The sequence below is a fragment of the Desmodus rotundus genome, chromosome X (assembly GCF_022682495.2).
Source record: "Desmodus rotundus isolate HL8 chromosome X, HLdesRot8A.1, whole genome shotgun sequence".
Classification (NCBI taxonomy): domain Eukaryota; kingdom Metazoa; phylum Chordata; class Mammalia; order Chiroptera; family Phyllostomidae; genus Desmodus; species Desmodus rotundus.
In genome coordinates, this window is record NC_071400.1 from 4,278,478 (window position 1) to 4,284,477 (window position 6,000).

Sequence of the window (6,000 nt, forward strand, 5' to 3'; positions counted from 1 at the left end):
GATGAACATACATACTCAGATTGCAAACAGTATAAATTTACTTTTCCATAAGCAAACTAGCACTACCTCCAGCCCCCTTTCTGTCTAGAGGCACAAAAACGTAATCTAGTCAAGTCTCCTAATATATTATTAAGTCACATGAGGGCTTTTCCTCAGTTAAACTCCAACAATGCAAGATTTTCTAATCTTCTTTTTCCTTTTTTTTTTTTGGCTGGCCTTAAGCTCCAATAGCATACACAGGAAGGCATATGGTGTTCTGTGCTGGCATTACACATCCTTCTTAGCAGTACAGGGGGAGGTTCAGGTGCTCTTCCTACCACTCCAGGGCTATGGGATATTTTGCTTCACTCTATCTCTGCTTCTGTAACCACACTTAGCCTTCGTTTTGAGTTTATACCATGATGTCATAGGAACTCTTGCAAGGCTGTCCCCACCCCCAAGTTTTCAGATAAAAAGCAAGCATGAGTATTCTCTGTTCTTGAGTCCTAATATTTTTGTACACTCCAGTTTTATTGAAGCTACTCCTTGGTAGGAGGATGGTAGGATTAGGGCATGGGGTGCCTACTAAGAGATCTCACGAACTAGTTTGTTTTCCTTCCCAAAGCCCTCTTCCTCTTGTTGGAGCTCAGAGAGTCTCTATGTAGTATTTCAGAGAGAGTAGATCAGCATTAATTGTTCCAAAATATTTTTCAGCCCCATTAAAACATTTAATGTAATTATCGTAAATATCACATGTTCATTTACTGACATATTTAAGATTATGTGTTTCCTTAGATATATTCTGTAAAACATATAATTTAAAGTCAACATGAAGCAAATTCATTAATAGAAAATAAAAGATTGTTTTACATAAATAGATAATTTATATAGCTATTTTTCAAACTGTTATTTCAGTCATTAAAGGCAGTACTTAATTTAGTCCAACCACATAAATTCAGGACAGTTTAATAGTTTAGATAATGTCTTTGGTAAATGAATCTTTTTCCAATTTAAACACTGAGACATTCAGAAAAACATGGTATTTGAGTTGGGTCTTGAGAGTTGGATAGGATTTTTCTAGGCAGAAAAAACAGCAAAAGCAGTCTTTTTCCTTTAAGCTTCAGATAATTTTTTTCACTAAAAGAACATCTAAGTATGCCAGTCATAAGGCAAATAGCTTTTTACAAACATTGCGAATTTTAATTCCTAATGTTATCCCATGATGGGTATTAGTATCTTTATATTATTGCTGAGGAATGTGAGGCTCGAACGGGTGAGTTAGCTGCTTAGAGTGGCCCAGCCAAGACATGGCTGAGCCCAGATTTGAATCTTTCTGACTCTGAAGCCCATGCCCTTTCCCTATTGTGTTACAACATGTTCCCCTTTGCCCAGTCCTTCTCTTAGCTCATTTCTTCTGATCTGAGTCCTAGCACAGTGGTCTGTGAGACAGTCTGCTGGATTTAGTGAGGCTCTGGGACAGGAGAGATCTGGGACCTAGCCCTGTTATTTGTATGAGGTGTGAAGCAGTGAAGGTACTCTCCCAGAATTTACTTTGTGGTCTTTGTTTGACAATCAGATTAGGGGTAGTACCGAAGAGTGGCGCCCCTACAGATCAGGGACACAAATTGAGATCTACAGATGGACACCAAGGAGCTGGGTGTTTTGTGGAGGCTGAAGAATTTTCTGTTGCAGAGGATAAAGTACATCATTTTGAGAGACTTGTAGTGATATTATGGCTCTTTGATAAACTCATCACAGGTGGCTCTGGAGATTTAAAAGCCATTGGGAAATTAAGTACATGACTAATTGCAATCTTTCAGTATCCTGCTTTTTAAAATTAACTCAAGTGTTCATGCAAGGTATATTTGGTTGCCAGGTACATAAATTAACTGAAGTAAAAAGGAGGTTATTATAATAATGTAGTAGAGAATCTTGTGGATCCCAATTGGAAGAACTCAATCATCTCAGGGAACTGAAAACCCTATCTTTGGCCCTCACTCACTCTTTCTTGGACTGTGGAATCCCTTATCATTTCTCTCTAAATCTGTCCCAACAGTCCTGCTTCTTCTTGATGACCAGCTTCCTTTTCTAACTTATCAGAGCCGATCATCAATTTATCATAGCCAGTCATGGCTATTAAAAATTGGAAGTTTTACACCCTGGCAGATATGGCTCAGTGAATTGAGTGCCAGCCTGTGAACCAGAAGATCACTGGTTCGATCCCTGTCAGGGCACATGCCTGGGTTGCAGCCAAGTCCCCAGTTGGGGGCGTGCGAGAGGCAACCACATATGGATGTTTCTCTTTGTCCCTCCCTTCCCCTCTCTTTAAAAATAAATAAATAAAATCTTTAAAAAAATGGAAGTTTCAGCCCTCTAGTCTACATTACTGCACCAGGTATGCATGCTTTCTGCAGCAATAAACAGTAAATACAACTGTAGTTACTCAATTAACTTTTTGTCATTTAATAAGTCTAGATGTAGGAAGTTATTGGTGTTGATAGAATAGTTCAATGATGTTAGAGCCAATATTTCAGCGACCTTCCTCACATGGTTGCAAGATGGCTGCTTGAACTGATGCCACTTTAGCCGTGATCATAGAAAAAAAATGAGGAAAGCAATAGAAGAAAGTGGTAACTGTTTTGTCCCATTTTCCCAGGAAGGCAAGCATTCCTAGAAATGCTTATCAAATTTTCCCTTACATTTTATTGGCCAGAGGTAAGTATTATAGCCATCCTTAGCTACAAAGCAGGCAGGAAAAGTAAGCTAGGCGCACTGTTGTCCAGAATAAAATGTCAGGTGTGCTAGCAAGAAAGAATAGGAAAATGGGGTCCAGCAATCCTTGTTTCGCCAAGACCTCCAGAAAAAAACTAGGTTTAAATATTTACACTTGCATTTTCTGGCTGCAGTATGGAGGAAGTATCTCTGCTTTTCTAGAACTCAGTTACATCATCCATAAAATTGACTGAATAAGGCATTACAAGGGATTAAATGATATAACATTTATAAATTGCCTAGTGTAGTGATCGACACATAATAGGCACTCAATAAATATGAATTCCATTCTTTTTTAAAGAAGATTTTATTTATTTATTTTTAGAAAGAGGGTAAGGAAGGGAGACAGAGAGGAAGAGAAATATCGATTGGTTGCCTCTCACGCATCCCCACCTGGAGACCTGGCCCACAACCCAGGTGTGTGCCCTGACTGGGGATCAAACTGGTGACTGTTTGGTGTGCAGGCCAGTGCTCAATCTACTGAGCCACACCAGCCAGGGCAATTCTATTCTTGTTAACAAAAATAAACTGCATTTATTCAATATTTTAAAGAGCATTTATGAACATATTCATCAGTTTATTAATTGCATAAAGGTATAAAAAAGGAAAAATCACTAATTTCAATTTATAAAAATGTTCACACTCAACATTACAGTGTCTATCATTCCAATGTTTTTTCTGTACACAGTTATATTTATAATAAATGAACTATAGTTTCTAATTGTGAGTAATGGCCATATACTGGGAAATCTTGATTATTCTGCAAACTGTCTACTTTGTGGATCGTTGGTAGCAAACTGGAATTCCAAGCTGGTTTCCCTCTGCTACACAGCATGCATCTGTACTGCTCTCTCCTGCCATCATTTAGTATGTGTTTGGGAATGAAAATTCATTTTATATTGGCCTAGGGGAAATAAGATGCCGATAAACCAGGAACTGCACCCTAGAAATAGGACTTGGATTACTGGAGATTTTATCCCTTCCCATGAAGATAGGGCTCTGAAAATTGGCCCTTTAAGCACCTGCTATGTTCCAGGCACCTTATTCAATAAAGAGATGAATCGGACACTCTTTTTTTTTTTTTTTCAAACATCCAAAAAACACTTTAATTCCAACCTTACATTGCCAGGTGCAATGTCTGGGGAGAGACTCTGGGTACAATGCTGTGTGACCACTCACTCACACATGCGGCTCCAAGAAGGCCCCAAAGGGGGACTTACCTTCAGGGGGCCAAGCCCAGGGGAAGAGGGGAGGTCCCAAATAGGGGGTAGGGGGCAGGCATGGGGAAAAGGCGCTACTTCTTGGCAAAAGAGATCTTCATGGCATTGTTCTGGGTGATCTTGAAGCACTGCAGGGTGTCAGGAGCTGCCCCTGCCTGAACCTCATTGTCAAACTCCACAAAGGCAATGTCGTGCCGCCCAGGGACCAGCCGGACCTCCTTGAAGCCAGGGAACTGGTTAAAAAGCATGGAGAGCATAAGCTCATTGGTCTCTTCTGGCAGATTGGTGAGGAACAAAATGTGATTTGGTGGGTTTTCTGAAAGAGGCTGAGCAGGTGGCATGTGTCCTGGCAGAAGTTGCTGTGGCGGCATGGCCCCCAGTGGGATCTGGCCAGGTGCGAGGCCTGGAGGTGAGATCATGCCAGGGGGCGGCATGTAGGGAGGCTGGCCCGGCATGTGGTGCATGATGCGGGGCGCCTGCGTCATCGGTGGCATGCCCGGGACAGGGCCTGGCACAGCCCCCACTACGGGGGTGGCTGCCCCACCCTGCACGGCCTTCTTGGCTACTGGGGTCTCCTGGCTCTTGGGCTTCCTCTTCTCCCGCTTACGGTCCCGCTCCACGAAGGTACCCTTCATCTTGGCAATGATATCCGAGTCAGTCTTGGCGTACTGGATGAGCATGGGCTTGTCGTAGAACGGGAAGCCCTGCATGGAGCGCAGGGCATTGGTGGCACTGCTGACCTCCTTAAAGATGACAAAGGCCTGGCCCCTCATCTTCAGGCTCCGTGACACCAGGATATCCAAGATCTGGCCAAACTGGGAGAAGATGGCATACAGGGACTTCTTCAGCTCGTCCTTCTTGATCTTCTCATTGAGGTTGTTGATATAAATCGTGTGGTTGGAGCGGGCCTCGGGAACTGCCATGTAGCAAGGTGCCGCAGTAGGACAACACAGACACGGCTCCAACGACCGACTCCTGCTACGTTTCCGAATGCCAAGACTCGAATTGGACACTCTTAATGGAGATACCAATTTACTAAGGGAGTTAAGATCATCGGTATACTGAGAATTACAATATAGAACAGGGCCCTTCAATGTAATTCAGGAAATGTTTATAGACTCTCTACTATGTTCCGGGCATCTGGCTAAGTGCTGGGATGCAATGATGAATAAGATGTTATTCCAGTTCTCAAGGAGCTCACCACTTACTGGGGACAAGAAACACATATAACTGAGATATTGGCTGAGCTTCCTTACTTCTCAGAGATCTTATAATACTTGGTTTTTGCCTTTGTCATTCCATCATATATGAACGTCTGAATCTCCCCATGATTTCTACGCTCACCTGTGGGGCTTATGCCTTCTTGCTTTTGTCAAGCTCTGGCCTATGGCTCCTGTATCAACACATGCTATCTGTGTTTTACTTAATAAAATTTACACATACAGCTAATCCTTCGCCAGTTTTCACAAGAAATCTATTCTCAAAATCCTTTTGTGAGTTCTATACTTTATTGAAGATTTGCAGGTAACAGCAAAAGCTCAGAACACAAACCAGGTGGTGTTCCACCACCTTTTCTCCTTCTCTCATCGCTTCTCCTCTCCTCCTCCCTCTCAGATTGTTCCCATAGTTTCAAACACTCTCTCCTCTATTACATAGAGCACTTCTGTCCTCCCTCGCTCCTCCCTACTAGCTTGCCTACCCAACCCATAAAAGACATGTGGCCAAAGAGCCCCCCTTTTTAAAAAAATTTTTATTGTTATTCAATTACAGTTGTATGCCTTTTCTCCCCTTCCCTCCCCCCCACCCCAGCTGAACCCACCTCCCTCCCCCACCCCCACCATCCCCCCCGATTTTGTCCATGTGTCCTTTATAATAGTTTCTGTAATCCCCTCTTCCCACTGTCCCCACCCCACTCCCCCCGGCCACTGCTAGACTGTTCCCAACCTCAATGACTCTGGTTGTATTTTGTTTGCTTTTTTCTTCTATTGATTATGTTCCAGTTAAGGGTGAGATCATATGGTATTTGTCC

The 6,000-nt window shown here is 42.7% G+C and overlaps 1 pseudogene across 1 annotated transcript; it reads right to left on the bottom strand.

Annotated features, from left to right (window-relative positions):
• Positions 1–3,903: 3,903 nt before the first annotated feature.
• On the bottom strand, positions 3,904–4,966 carry LOC112300035 (U1 small nuclear ribonucleoprotein A pseudogene; annotated as a pseudogene). Its single transcript, XR_011650746.1, has one exon. The product of XR_011650746.1 is annotated as a U1 small nuclear ribonucleoprotein A pseudogene (transcript).
• Positions 4,967–6,000: the final 1,034 nt, after the last annotated feature.